This window comes from Argiope bruennichi, chromosome 1 (assembly GCF_947563725.1).
Source record: "Argiope bruennichi chromosome 1, qqArgBrue1.1, whole genome shotgun sequence".
Taxonomy (NCBI): Eukaryota; Metazoa; Arthropoda; class Arachnida; order Araneae; family Araneidae; genus Argiope; species Argiope bruennichi.
In genome coordinates this window covers 65,887,853-65,903,699 of record NC_079151.1, presented here as the reverse complement: position 1 = coordinate 65,903,699, position 15,847 = coordinate 65,887,853, and the positions used below count along the sequence as shown (strand labels likewise).

The following is a 15,847-nucleotide window of genomic DNA, read 5'->3' as shown; positions in this document are numbered from 1 at the left end:
ATACAAACGACTATACAGATCGTAGTGTGGTCATTCTGTTGGCAAATATGACGCAAAATTTGATTTTCGTCAATCGTAAAAGGATATGCAATCGATAGATGAGAGTATATTTCAAAGCACTCTACAACTGGATTCTCCCTCCAAGTTCTGATCAAGATAGTTAATTGGCACTAATTGATATATTTCACTACAAAAACTATTTTGAATTTTAAAAAAATCAATTCAAAAATTTGGTAAAATAGTTTATGAGTGAATTTTGTAGGCAAACAAACAAACAAAAAAAATGAAACTGAGTAATGAAATTCTTGTAGAGTTCCACAAAAGATAACAGAGCAAAAACTTGTCAACTCTAATAGAGAAGTCAGATAAATGAGTCATAATTTTTCATGAGAAGAGTTAAAGAAAAATAATGGAAGGATAATAAGGCTATCAGAAAAAAAGAAATTGCAGAATTTATAAATATAACTGTTTTCTTAAAATATTCTGTAAAAACAAAATTACGATTGGTGCATCTCAAAGAATTTCTTTATCTGTAGCGCTACTTGTGAAGTTTGAACACTTTCAATTCTTTGCTCAATTATTTCAATTAATAATTTTACTTTGCTACATTTATTAGCTACTTTTCTAAAATTATTTGAATTAATAATTTTAAAATTATTAATTCAAATCTCCCCAATTGCATTTCATTTCCGATTATATAACTGCATTCGAATAAAGTTACGAACTTTTGCTCATCCTTTTAAATAATTACATACAATTCTAAGCATTAAAATAATTACACTGGCCAATTTGATCAACAAAACCACTACCTCTGCCAATGTCTCATGTTTCCGCTGTGTCAACCACAGCGCTAGAAAAATTGAAAAGATTCCTGGTGAGAATTGATAACCATTGATTACATCGCTCTATTTCATATGAAATATGATAAATCAATATATCGCCTGTCGCTGTGGTCAATTTAAGAAACGTCCGTCGCACTTACCCGACGCATGACAGGATGGCTTAACACATTTGAGGCTGGTAATACTATCTAATTAATTTTAAAGTCAAGTTTTCTGAGAATGAGCATTTGCATCATCATTTAGATCGTTTATTGATATGCAGTGTGTGATCTGATATCACTGGCAGTGCATAAATGAATTGATAAGTTGTTGCTACATTTCATGAAAATGCTTCAATAAAATGTGTTAAAAATTAAAGGAGTCTGAGTCTCTTTTAGGAACGTAGCATGAAAATATTTTAGTATTGATTTGTCTATGTTCATAATTTTTTTAAAATTTAATCCTTAATTAAGATAACAATAACGTGAGGCAAAAACACTGTATTTCACTTCGTTGTAGCGTGCCTTATTATACAGCTATCAATTAAAATAATTAAAAGTGTTATTGTGAAATAAAAAAAAAATATTTTTAAAATATGTTACAATAAGAGAAAGAAATTCTATGAAAATAAAACTAATATCAAAGATAAGTTTATTTTTTGAATTTTATAGGGACGTAAAAATGGATTTTGTGCCTGAACATGTTTCGTGTTTATTAAGGAAAAACTTTATAATGCTCATTAATTGTTAATAAAAAGTATAATAAATATTTTTTTAACCTTTTCTAAGCACGAAGTTATTACAAAGGAAATAACTACCTTTAATTTGATAAAGCCAGTAGAATTCCCATATTACTTTGAACGATTTTTCTCTAATATGTTGCAAATTATAAATGAAATGTCATTTGTAAATAGTATCTTATTAAAAAGAATATATTTAAAGAACTTGAACTATAAGAGAAAAAGTATTTTTCTTACTTTAAATACAAAATGATAAATGATAAAAATTAAGAAGAGCAGATATTTTTAGAAATAAGTCGAAGAAAATGTTTAAGTGTTTAAAATATTTTCAATTCTTTTTATACACTGTTTCATTTTCTTTGTTTATTTGTTTTTATATTTTTATGAAAATAATTTTTCAAATAATTTTTAATCAACAACTTAGGGAATTTTATTCTTTTTAAGCATAATTTAATTATATTCCACATATTGAAAAATAAAAATCAAAGATATTGTCATGGAAATATATAAATTTATTTACATTTAGTTTTAACAAAATATTAAATATTCTTTCGCTATAGCTGAGATTCCAATTATTGAGATCCTGCTTTTTTGAATTTCATCTCATTGACATCATTTTTAGGAAAAGTCAGCTTCTAACAGTACTGATTTATAGTAAAAGAAAAATAGTCTAATATAATGCCATTGATAAAATCAGGATTGAAACTTTAGGCCTAAAAATAGATAACCAGATTTCGCAATGTATCAAGATACAAGCTCATAGAATAATATTTAAGATTCCACAAAATAAGATTATCTTTGAAATATTCTCAAAATTGTTATTGGCAGCAAGGAACAAAAGTGTTGGCAAATGCTGTTTTATTGAGAAGGAAAAGATTCGATTTATTTTGAATCTGCATAGATTTTGAAAAGCAGATTGAAATAAATAATCGATTTGCTACTCACAAAATGATCGTGGGGAAAAACACACTTTTCTAGAATTTACGAATTCAAGTGGTCGGTTGAAAGATACGTGATATGAACTTTAGAGCAAAACTCTTCACACGTATATCAGTCCATCTCTTCAAATGGACCACTAATCCACTCAAGTGTAAGCATGCACTGTTTCAAAAATATTTATCTGCATCTCCATGTGTTACTCTAGGTCATGTTGACACTATATTATCATTACTGCATATAAATGTATTTCACGGATTTTATGCTATGTCAATCAATTTTTCACCTGAGTCATGGAAACATTTCTTGAGGCATACCACTTTGCTTCGAAGAACATTTGTTTTTAAATCTTGAGAGTGAAGATATATGAAAGCTTTTCGTCTTGATATTCCTAATGGCAAGGATAATTTACTTACCTTCTAGATCATAACCTCTGCTAAGAGAAAGATTTAATGCTCGGTTTCCCGTTTCGAGCATTAGAGGAATTGAAATTTGAACCCGTACTCTGCAATTTGGAAACCTGGACACATTCATTATTCTTGTAGCATCATTCAATTTTTAAAATAAATTTCGGTTTCAACAAAGAATTTGTATTTAGGGAGATTTGTCTAAGAATAGCACATCCACGTATCATTAAACAGTCAGAGTCGTACCTCATTAGCGCTGAAAGTGCTGTTCATTGTGGCCGAAAGAACACTATTTCAATTTTTTCTCATTTTTCAGATCCAAGTCGTATATATAATGTTGAATAATGCTTTAGACTGACTTCGTCCTGGGGTTACATGTCTTGAGACATACAACTTTTTTTTTATTTGCATGCCATCCATTGTACTACCATTGATCGTATTCATAAGGAATAGGATAGGATTAATGATAGGATTAAATTTAGGATTTTTTCTTCATTTCTTCTCTATTTGATGGTAATCAGATTGGTTTCCCCCAATAAATGTCTTTCAAATATTTTTTTCAAATTTCATGTACTTTTCAGGTGCATTTTTATCCATAATGCTCAACGTATAAATAAGTATAATGAAGAGATTCTTATATTGTAACTATAACAGCATTTTGCAAAAGACTGGTTCACAAAAATATTATTTCATTTCAATAAAACATTTTATCTATGACGATTTAAATAAACCTCTCATTAAAAATTTTCTTTAGCATCAAATTCTAACAGACATTAAGAAAGTATGATTTTAACAGCTTTATAATTGTTCTATTTATTGGAACAGGGACTATTCCAATTCTGTTACCCAAGTCATATGTCACCATAGTTCTTTTAATAATAGCATAAGTATCCGGTAATATCTCTAAAATTTGCAAGTTTCCTTCAAAATCAAATAATTCTGATTCTTCAATAATTTTATCAAATAATAAACAGAATTGTTCTTCTTTAGCTTCAATAGAGAAATCAATTTATGAGGTTAAATATTTGATGAAACAATAATACAATACTATTACTAAATCTAGACAAAAACATGTTTTCGCATAACTATTGAAATTCAGGAAAAGGTTTCTTTAAAAATAAATTAGTATCATTGGAGAAAAAAATAAATTATAAAATGATGCGAAATTTTTGTGCAATATTATTTCCGAGAATTATTCCTTGAAAATACAATATCTGACATAACTTTTGATTTATTAAAATTCAAATTAAAAATTCAAAAGGTATGTATTCAACGTGCAAATTTCAATCTTTGCAGTATATTTCTGACAAATTTGGTATATTTAATTTCAATGGGTAGCAGAAAGAAGCGAATGCACACACACCAATTTCGCTTTGTTATTTTTAGATATGGAAATGAATAAAGAAAATCTTTAATTTAATTCGTCATCAAAGATTAATTTGAATACTTCCCTCAATTATTATATGCCAATTTTAATTTATATTATTTTAAGTTGAAAGTAAAATATACAGTTTTTTAAAAATGATAAAATAAATTAGAAAAATGTATATGTGAAAAAATAGAAAAGGATTAAATCTTCGCTTCGATTTTATAAAAAAAAGGAATCTGAATGTTGTAAAATAAACTATTTAGTTCTGCATCATTTAATTGACATAAAAGTGCTTCTTTCTGCTCCGTGTGTAAATACATTTTCTTTTGTGTATTCCCAGGCTAAGATTTAAATATAAATATTATTTCTTATTTGTGAAAAACTGAAGACTAACAATATGGAAAAATCTTTCTTCCAAAAAAAAGTATATCTTAAATTTGAAAAATAACATTTCCTAATGATCACACAAACAAGATTACATATTCTTTTAACCCTTATTTAATTTGATATTTTGATGCATTCGTGGCACTAGTGAAGACATGGTCAGGTTTTAGGAAATATTAAAAAAAAAAATCAATGAGTCGCTTGGTATTTAAAATTTTTATAAATAATATCACATTCAACCATAAATACATGCGCAAGAAACATAAGATTTAAATAGACTATTTTTTAAAAAAACAGCATCTTGATTCTTTTAACTTGCCATCAAAGTAAATACGCAAAACATTTCTTAAAAATTGCAAAGTTTATCCAAAATTCGTTTGAAATTAAAAGGAGCTTATCCAAATATTCCGTGAATTTATAAATAAGAAATATCTTACATTCAAATGATCATTTTAATGCATATTAATTCAAGGCCTTCTTCCTTAAAGGATTTTTCAAACGGGAAGCAATAAATAGGAAATAATTCCAGCAACTAAAGAAAATGTCACGTACAAAGTGTCTCTTAATTTATGTATTAAAGATGTGTGCATTGACAAAAATCTAAAGAAAGAGAAATATGATTTTAAAAAACTTCAAAGTAAGGAAATAAATTTTCAACTATTAATTTGCTAGTTTTACAGTTTTTTAGTTGCCATTGAATACTTTAATAATTTTCATAAGTAATTAATTATCATGAATATTTTCGTGGTAATATTTCTTACAAAAATGTTTCAACACGATAAGGTCCATTCTAGTATTAAAATGTCTATCTGTCATCTCTGAAATTGAGAGCTGTATGAAATCTTTTAAATCCTAAACTTTTAAGCGCATTAAATGTATTTATATTGATGGTAAATATAATTTGTATTGTTTTTTTTCTGGATCTTATGTTATCTGAGTCTCTTTTTCAAGGTAAATTGTGGATTTTCATAAGAAACTGAATTGTTTTTCACATGAAATAATAAGATTTATTTTTATATTAACAACAAGCACCTGCTTTTTGAAAAGAAATTTTAATAATTTTGATTTTTACGTAGTTTAGTCTAGTTGACTAAATCAAAATTTTCATCAAGTTTTAAACGGTACTTTCATTTAGCTTAGGATAAAATCGGCTTAAAAGCGTTCTTTTGATTCTTCACCTTATTAATTAAATCGCTTTTAGTATTGTTAACTATGTTCCCATGAAATAAACTTATAGTAATCAGCTTCGTATTTTTAGAAACAATCAATAACCAGCAATCGTAATTACACTTTTAATGCAGAATGCATCGTGCAAGTAAATTAAAAATTTATTCTGGGCTATTAAGGTCTTTTATTGTTAAATGAATCCACGTGGAGCTTGGTATACTTCCAAAATATTCTGCGGTGTTTGCAGCACCTACTAGATTACCACCTGCTGTATAAATCAATAAAACGATATATTGTAGTTTTTATTGATAAAGAATCATTTCTACGCTAAGGCAAAGTTCCGTTTTACTCACAACAAAAGGATGTCACTTTTTCTTTTATCAGAAGGTTAAAACATTTCAGATTTTCTTAATACAAAATCATTGTTTTTATAAAACTATAAAGATATATAAACTAACAAAATTTTAAATCCATTTTTACAAATAATAAACATGAATGTGTGTGTGCATTGGCATTCTACAGGTGAGATAATATGCTTACAAATACCAAATTTGGCAGATATACACATCGGACGATGGAAGTTGGTACCTAAAAGCGTCTTTTTTGAAATTTTAAATTAAAATTTGCTTGCTTTTTAATGTATTACTGCGATAAATTCCGAATATATATCCACACAAAAATAATTTTCATAACATTTGAAAATCATTATTAATTTTATAACGTTTAAAATTTTAAAATTGCCATTTTAAGGATATCAATTTAACAGTTGTAAAGACTTTTGCTGAATTTTGGAAATATGTTTTAAATATTTTTTGTTTCTGGTTTATTGATTAAATTTTTGCCTCGAAGATCATTACACTTTCATTTTTTTTATAAAATTTTTAATTCCGCAATTTTCGTCCACTGTTGCAGGCCAAAGAATGATTCTGTTTAATATCATTTTAGTTTACTGGGATGATAAAGAAGTTTACTGGAAATAAAAAGCTGAATATCTCGAAATTTGGAAGAAAAATGACCCAAATATTTACTTTTTTTAATAGTTCTATGATGTTACGGGACTGCTTCCATTAGAAAGGTTCAAGTACGCAATATACAGAATTAATACAACAAGTATTTAATGTCAAAGAGCATGCTGATTCTTGGAAATGAAACTACATATATATATATATAATTTAAATTCTAATTAATTTCCTTGTTTTACATTCGATTAAGCCGTGTTATTTTATTTCTTCATCCAAATTATTCCACTTTTTTATTTAATTATTAATTAATTCTAATTATTTCTAAAATAGGCTCTAAATACTGCTGACACTTAAGTTGTCAGATTTGAGCAAAGAGATAAAAATTTCAACATCTGCGGCTCGAAGATATCCTTATAATTATCTCTTAGTAAAAGTGCATATGCAAAACTATATTACATATACAACTATATTGATAGATTGAACTGTATCGTAAATTTGGTATAAAATACTATGTTAAAAACTGTTTTATAAAACGTCCTTTATTATAATTAGATATGGGTATTACTTTTTTAAATGGTAACTTATGTAATATCTTTAAAATAAAAATTATGTCTGATTATGTGCAAGCGAAATAAGTTTATTACACTATGATTGCAATGTTTGAAACACTTTTAAATTTTTAATTATAATTTATAGATATCAATAGTCACCCTCAATAATTTTGTGGTCTTCTATTATGCCCTAATAACTAACAAAAAAATAATTATTCCAGTAATTATCTTCTCAATTACCTCTATATATCAATATATGTAAAGGAAAATTTTAAATTTCAATTATTTGTTTTGTTACTATTTATGACATTCCTATAAATAATAGGTAATTTGTAATTCGATATTGAATAGAGGGCATTTCATGCTAACGAGTATCGATACCCTTTCATGATATCGACTTTGGAAGCCTGTTATACAATATGTAATAATTCTACACATTATTATACAGATTAATTCAGTTGCAACATAATGGCCTTTAATTATGATGATGTAATAATTTTCAATAAATTCAAATGTTTTCATTCGTGTTATGATCATGACCAACTATTATCTGCTCTATAATTAATAATATGTGATTCACGGGAATGTGATATCACAATTACATTTTGTTACTTTGTTTATAATTTTCATTTAAGCACTTATATATTAGTATCAGTATTTATATACTATAAGTAATTAAAGATGTAAAATCTCCGAGCAATTAAAAATATGAATGATTGTTAAAAATTCGCATTTTTTTTTTTTTTTGAAATTAGTCTTAAATGGAGAAGAATTTTACCATAATGCTTAAATGAATGATTAAAAAGTAAGAAACATATATCCCAAGGGAAAAAAAAACATTACGCTGTTACCTAATTTAAATGTAGTCCTATAGTAATTTTCAAACGCCTGTTAAATATTATATTATGTCATTAATTTCTCAATATAAGACAATCGAAGTAAAGAATACTTGAACATAATTTTAATAGATTAAATTAACTTTACAAAAAAGAAGGTATTTTAAAAATCTGAAATAAAATGTTTTAAATTAATTAAAATCGTACGTATTGAGCTTTTGATTTGGAAACTATTATTTGAAATAATTTTATTTACACCAACAGAAGTTAAAAAGCTTATAAAACACCTAAATAAAGGCATAAAAATGAATTTATCTGTCAATATTTAGTTAAATCCTTTCATTATTATTCAATTATTATTAAAAGAACTTAGTTATTTTCGAATAAGGAATTTGTTAGTTTAAAATCCGATTTCACAAAATATGTTTCTTTGAATAAACCTAATAAATTCGTCAGAGTCAAATGTCTACCAGTTTCTGTAGGTAGGAGGGGGGATTACAATTTCAACTCTTATTATATTTCTTTGATAGCAATTAAAAGATGTGAAATAAATGAAGAATTTAGGTTAGTGAAACTTCAAAATGATGCTCTCACCTTCTCTTTCAAATAATATTTCTATCAGAAAGAAGTGAGATTTCAATATAGTTAATTTATTTTGAAATATCAATAAATAGGTTGGTAAAAAAATAATAAAATGCCTATTTAAATTGTATAATACATTTTCAATCATTATGTATAACAAATATAAATAATGAGTCTCGTTATGAGTTTCATTGATTTTCATTAAGTATCATTCTGAATAAATAATTCTCATCAATACTTTCGTAATTTAAAATAAGAAAAATTTAAACCTACTTAAATTAACTCACCAATAAACTAATTTGTGCAAATTCGAAATAAATAATTAGATTTATCGCCTATTTCAATTGGTTCATTTATTATGCTGGATACTGAAACTTTTTTTGCAAACTATAAATAATCACTAAAATTATCTAATAAAATAACATTTTTTATTACTTTTGAAACTAGTCGAGACAATGAGATATCATGAAGATCATAGGTGAAATGATCAACATTTATTTATATCAAACACATGCCTAAAAGATTCTTCCTTAATTTCTAAATCCTAAATCCCTAATTTCTTAATTCTAAAATCCAATATCTAATCTGCGAAATAAATAATTGCTGTAACTACATTTAATTTCATATTTATTTAATTTAGATACCTATCTGTGGAAAAGATTTACTGAATAGTAAGACACTGGAATATAGAAAAATGCAATAATATTCTATTTATATAAGTGATTTCTAACAAGGAATAATTGATGCTTCTCGTCAAAAATATCATCATTACATCTCACAACTATGAAAACGAATATTTCCTGATGTTCTCGGATTAAAATGTATATTTTATTATTATTGAAGGTAAAAAAGAACGTGCGTGTTTTCTTCCAGAACAATTAATCCAAAATCTAATCAGCGAAATAAATAATTATTATAACTACATTCAATTTCATATTTGTTTAATTTAGCTACCTATCTGTGGAAAAGATTTACTGAATAGTAAGGCACTGGAATACAGAAAAATATAATAATATTCTATTTATATAAGTGATTTCTAACAAGGAATAATTGATGCTTCTCGTCAAAAACATCATCATTACATCTCACAACTATGAAAACGAATAGTTCCTGATGTTCTCGGATTAAAATGTATATCTTATTATTATTGAAGGTAAAAAAGAACGTGCGTATTTTCTTCCAGAATAATTAATCCAAAATCTAATCAGCGAAATAAATAATTATTATAACTACATTCAATTTCATATTTGTTTAATTTAGCTACCTATCTGTGGAAAAGATTTACTGAATAGTAAGACACTGGAATATAGAAAAATATAATAATATTCTATTTATATAAGTGATTTCTAACAAGGAATAATTGATGCTTCTCGTCATAAATATCATCATTGCATCTCACAACTATGAAAACGAATATTTCTTGATGTTCTCGGATTAAAATGTATATTTTATTATTATTGAAGGTAAAAAAGAACGTGCGTGTTTAAAAGATGTGTACTTAGACATATAGGAAGAAACTTTTACTAACAATTTCTACGAATTTTCATATCTAGGAATGCAATGGTAAGACGCAGGTGTTTCTCAGAAGAATAATCTAATAGAATTTCAGATTGCTACATCCAATCAAAAGCTCAGGCTAAGTTTTTAATTTAGTTATTTCCAAAAATAGTTTCAAAGAATTTTCTGTTGTATCTCTTTTATTTATTAAGTTCACTATCTTATCTAGATAAAACATTTTTTGTATGTTGGTATGCTTTGAGGATTGATTTTGATATTTAACTTTACATTTTCTGTAACCAATGTGTATTTTCACAATGTATATGGCTGTATTTAAGATATGTAACTGTTATAACTTTAATTTCCCTTTTATTTGTCTCTGAGAATTCAAAGTTCTCAGTCATTCTCTTAAATAACTTCTTAATGACTTCCCTTAAAACGGCATTTAATAACAGGGCTATATGTCAATTTTTGAGAAGAGAGTCAAAAAGTATTGCAACATAACTCTGTTTGCAATTGAAATGTTTATTGTACAAACTATTTTAAATAAAATATAGTAATTATTCAAAAGAAATTTAGCTGTTATAATTGAATTTTGAAATGAAAACAAAAAAACTACCTTAGAGAAACAGACAACAAATACGAAAATCTAAAAGAATTGTTATATTTACCTAACAGAATTGTTACATTCCTTATTGCTGATCAATACAATTAATGAATTCTCAGAAAATTTCAGAAGTATCCCAGAATTGTACTTTGGTATTTTAAAATGTACTATGCACTATGATATTTTGACTGTAGTATGCCATTTTGAAATAAAAAGACATATCATGGTAGCTCCTTTTTGGGAGGGTGGACGGAGAGGATGCAGTCTAATGAGAAATTAGGGGAGTTTTTTTGTAGTTACTATAATCATCGACGCCTTATACTTTTCCTAAAAAAATGCCACCATAATCTAAAATCCATCACTTGTTAATACATTTTGAAGATCTAAAATGTGATTTGCCAAGCGCTCTATGTATTAATACCAATACATTTCTCTTATACTTGAAAAATCTATAACCTTCTATTTTCCATGATTCTCTAGTTGCCGAATCAATCTGTTACCTTCTTGCTTCAAAGATCCTCATTCTATCTTTTCTCGAACGCCGAATTCCATACTTTTTCAAATGATACACTGATTAAATTATTTTATCAATACGGATTTACCATTATTACTTTAGCAAAATTCGTTAAATTTTATGTAATCTGTATCTTTTAATTAACATTATATCACTGCAGCCTTGTAAGAAAGAGAAAATCAATAATAAAATGTTGAAATTTATAATATAATGGATTTCAGAGATTCATTAAATTCCATTAATAGAATTGCTCCTTACATTAGAAAATATTTCTGCTTTCTCCATTATTACTCTCATAATTTTCTTAATATGAGGTTGCAATTACCATTTCATGAATACGAAAATTATTTTATTTTTGACATAAACAAATCTTACAAATAATCATTAATCGTTACTACAGGAGAAATGCATATTATGGACTAAGTTAAGAAAAAAGGTGTTTGACTTCGTCACCCACTTTTGTAATTCAGTGTTTGGTATTTTTGTCTTTATTTAAACAAGTAATATAAAAAAAATTAAGTCATTTCCAACTTTCACAAGAATTGAACTCGTATTCTTCACCTTCACGCGAAAAATACTGAAATCTCTGCAGTTTACCGACTGCGCTACTGCTTGTTGATTTCAATTTGCATTACAAATTGCTAAAATGCTATTGAAAAATTAATTAAATTTAGTAATTAATGGATTAATATTTGAAAAAACTGTATTAACATCAAGTGTCATCCACTAAAAGTTTTAAAAAATGCATTTGAACTTCAGTGGATGAATAAAAAGTATTTTATTAACGATTGGAAACTTGAACAAGGTATATAAATATATATAGGGAGAGTGTGAACTAATAGTAGGAATTGAAAATGTCCAATTTTACTAGGCAGATAGAGTATATTCATCTCTTCAATACTCATTTGAAATGTGGACATTTTTATTCAAAATATATTCTCAATAGATTATGTGCAAATTTAAGAGTTTTACGATGTGATCGTTTTAATGTTATATAATCAGAAAAAAGTATTTTATATTTATAATCTTAATTATTTAAATTTTAAAAGCTTGATACATTATTAATATAAATTACTATATAGTTAAATTACTATATATTAATATATAGTTATATTACTATATATTTACTATATAGGTATTAAATGTTTGCTATTTAGAAGAATTTAGAGACCAACTGCATTACAACGAAAAGATGATGGTCTTAATATTCAGGAAAATAATATGTACTATCTTTCAACAAATATATTGGGGTTTTTTTTCATGCAATAAAAGTTTTCAAATCTCAGCTATTGCTTTCGTTCATAAATCCTCGATATACTAAATAAAAATATATACCTTAATGAAACTAAATGTTGCAAAATCAAGAAATTTTTATCTCATTTCTCTCAATTAGTTTTCGACTAATAAATCATTATGATAATAACTATTTCTGATATACTAAATATCGTAACAAACAATAGTGAAAAGAATCATTTGGCTAAAAGGAAATATTGATTTTTTTGTGAATAAACTTTGTTTCCATGTTATGCAGTTGGTTTTTCTGAATCCAAACTTCACATGAAATTTTGAAATGTAAATATCGATTACACAAGAATTTCTTTAAGATTTATGCTAGTAAAATACATATTATTAGTTTTGATGTATACTAAATCTTTAGTTTTCAAGAAATGAGCCCTATGAACGCGATTTTCCTATTAGCACATTTATTAGTCGTTACATGAGTTTTGAAACATAAACTCCATCTCAAATTACAAATTCTGTAATACCTTCTAATATGTGTCTTGTTCAATTTGCTATCGAAGTTTACATTTAAAGAGGTAATAAATGTTGAAAATAGACGAATTTGAAACATTACAGAAATATATGAACAATTGCGTAGAATCCTTTCAAATTATCAAAGAACTGTAAACTATGACGATGACTTCCCAAAACGGTCCTTTTATGCCTTGAGAATTCTTAAAATTTTAGGGATATATAATGGAATGACATGAGAAATGGAGGAAAGCGATAAATATAACATAGAAATGTCTTTATGAAACAGGATAGCGAGGATGTTATTGTTCAGTTATTCGCTGGAATCGTTGTATTAATGTCTTTTGGGTAAATGTTAATACCCTAGTAAATTTCGGATGCCTTAGATGCCATTAAAAACCGTTCAACGATCATATTACGAAACTTTTAAACGTTTGTTATGCTTCGTATAAAGTCGGAAAGAAAATTCCATGATAATCTTTCTAAAGATATAGAAGTATTATGAAGGTTATTAACATAAAATAGCATCTTAAAGAAATTTCCTGAAATTGTTATTTTGTTATAAAAATAATATTAATTAAAAATTATCAATAGTTTTCTACTCTAAGCTTTCTCCTGTATTTCCATTATATGAGAATTTTTGTGTTAAGTTGTCTTGTACAGATATAGAAAAAAGTATAATACATTTCAGATTTCTTTTTTACGACCAGTTGGGTCCAAACTTTGGTACAAATCTATAATTATGGTGACATAAAGAACAGAAAGCTTATCAATTTATTAACGTCTTCGTCGTCCGTAACGCTTATAGCGCGTTCAAGTGAAGCTTATGCACTGCTTTTAACGCGCTTTAAGCGTTCTTCTATGTTAACGTTTTTAAACATTTAATACGCTTTGTAAATGTTTACTTGTTTGAGTTTTTATTTTTGTTTGTTCTAATCTGAACAGAAAAAAACTAATCAGTACAGAGATAACTGTACTAATATATTATAGTATATAGAGTATATATACTAATGTAATATAATTAGTATACAGAGATATATACTAATCTGTACAGAGAAAAAAAACTACACGCGGCAAAAAACATAGCACCGCCTGGGAGAAATTTTCTCAGACAAGAGAGGACAACGAATTGTTTAAAAAATACTTTATTTTCCTAGTTTCCAAAGAATTAAATTAATAAAATATATAAGTACTATAAGAGGTAAAATTATTAGGATAATATTAATTTTCATCTAATATAAAATGTCAGTTATCTATCTGTTTCACCACATTCACTTAACTATAAGAATATGTCTGATGCCGAATATCGACTTAATTAATATTGTGTTCGAACATGAATACTGAACAGTTTAGAATTTTAATAAATAAACAAATTCACTTGAAAAACCTTTATAAAATAAAATAAAAATATTAATTGAAAATAATTGAATAATAGGTAAAAAAATGTGATAAAATTAGAAACTGAATTAACGATCTTATTAAAAATGTGACAGCGCAATGTACATTTTTAATAAGACAGCAATATAGACCTATAACAGCAATGTACTTAAATCTATCCCTGTAGATATTCATATTCCTTGCATATAGAAATTTCATATCCCAGAACTAAAAAAAAAAAAAAAAAAAAAAAAAGCAAACAACCAGTTTGTGGTTTAACTAAGTTTGCTTTCAGTCCAAACCTTGTTACAGATCAACAATTTTAGTTAAAACAAATCGTTTATCGAACTAGATTATCATGTTCCTATGCATAAACAGAGAGTGAAGCATTTAAAAACAAGCATTCTTGCTGCTGGTGGATTTCGTCGAAAATTTAATTAAATATTCAGTTTTGGGACTATCTCTTTTTCCTCTCTTTTATCTGGTTGTGTTTTGAAATTACACTGTTTAAAGATGTTGGTATTATTCGAAAAAAAATTTTGGACTCCAGCCAGTTTGAAAAATTGACTATTCAGAAAAACTTCAATGTTGAGGACTTTAACGCTTTTAATACATACTTTAGGTTTTGTTTCCGGGAAAATAATAAAAATTAATTTACATAATCGATATTTCTTTTGGTTTCAACTTTCAATATTGAAGATATTAAATATTTTATTCTTTGAAGAATGAAATCTAGAAAAAAAGGATAATTATAAATACGAGGTCAATTTTTTCCAATATTTTCAATTACAACACTACGCACAAAAATTATTTTCAGGAAAAAAATAAAATGCGAAGACTTAAAATTCTCCGAATCTTAGGTAATAGGATGCATTCCATTAACAAATAGGGTAAATATAGTATATTAATTTATAACATGAATCTCAAAGAATGAGCAATGTTTTAAGCATTATTTTAAAACAAAATCATCTTTTAATATTTTATATCAGTTCTTATTTAAATTTCCTTATATGATATTAAATATGGAACTAGTTTAAGAATTGATTATCATTCTTTGTTTATTGATGATGTTACCGATTGAAATAAATATTTTTAGCTTTAAAATAAATTTATTATTATATTTGAGATGCAGATCGACATTATTGAAAAATTAAATTTATTTTATTTAACAATCACGAAAGATACATTTTAATTATCAAAGGAAAATTTTTGTAATCATTATGAGGCATAATATGATATGATGATTTGCATTCATTTAATCCACAACACTATTCTTTTTTTCTAAAATCCGTTTATATTACTTTTGGACAGTTTTATTCTATTTATTTTATTTATAATAAGTAGAA

The 15,847-nt window shown here is 26.1% G+C and overlaps 1 protein-coding gene across 1 annotated transcript in view; it reads right to left on the bottom strand.

Moving 5' to 3' along the window:
• Positions 1 to 15,847, bottom strand: part of LOC129966456 (5-hydroxytryptamine receptor 1-like) — a 103,914-nt gene that overhangs the window by 53,515 nt on the left and 34,552 nt on the right. The gene's annotated exons all lie outside the window — the stretch shown is intronic.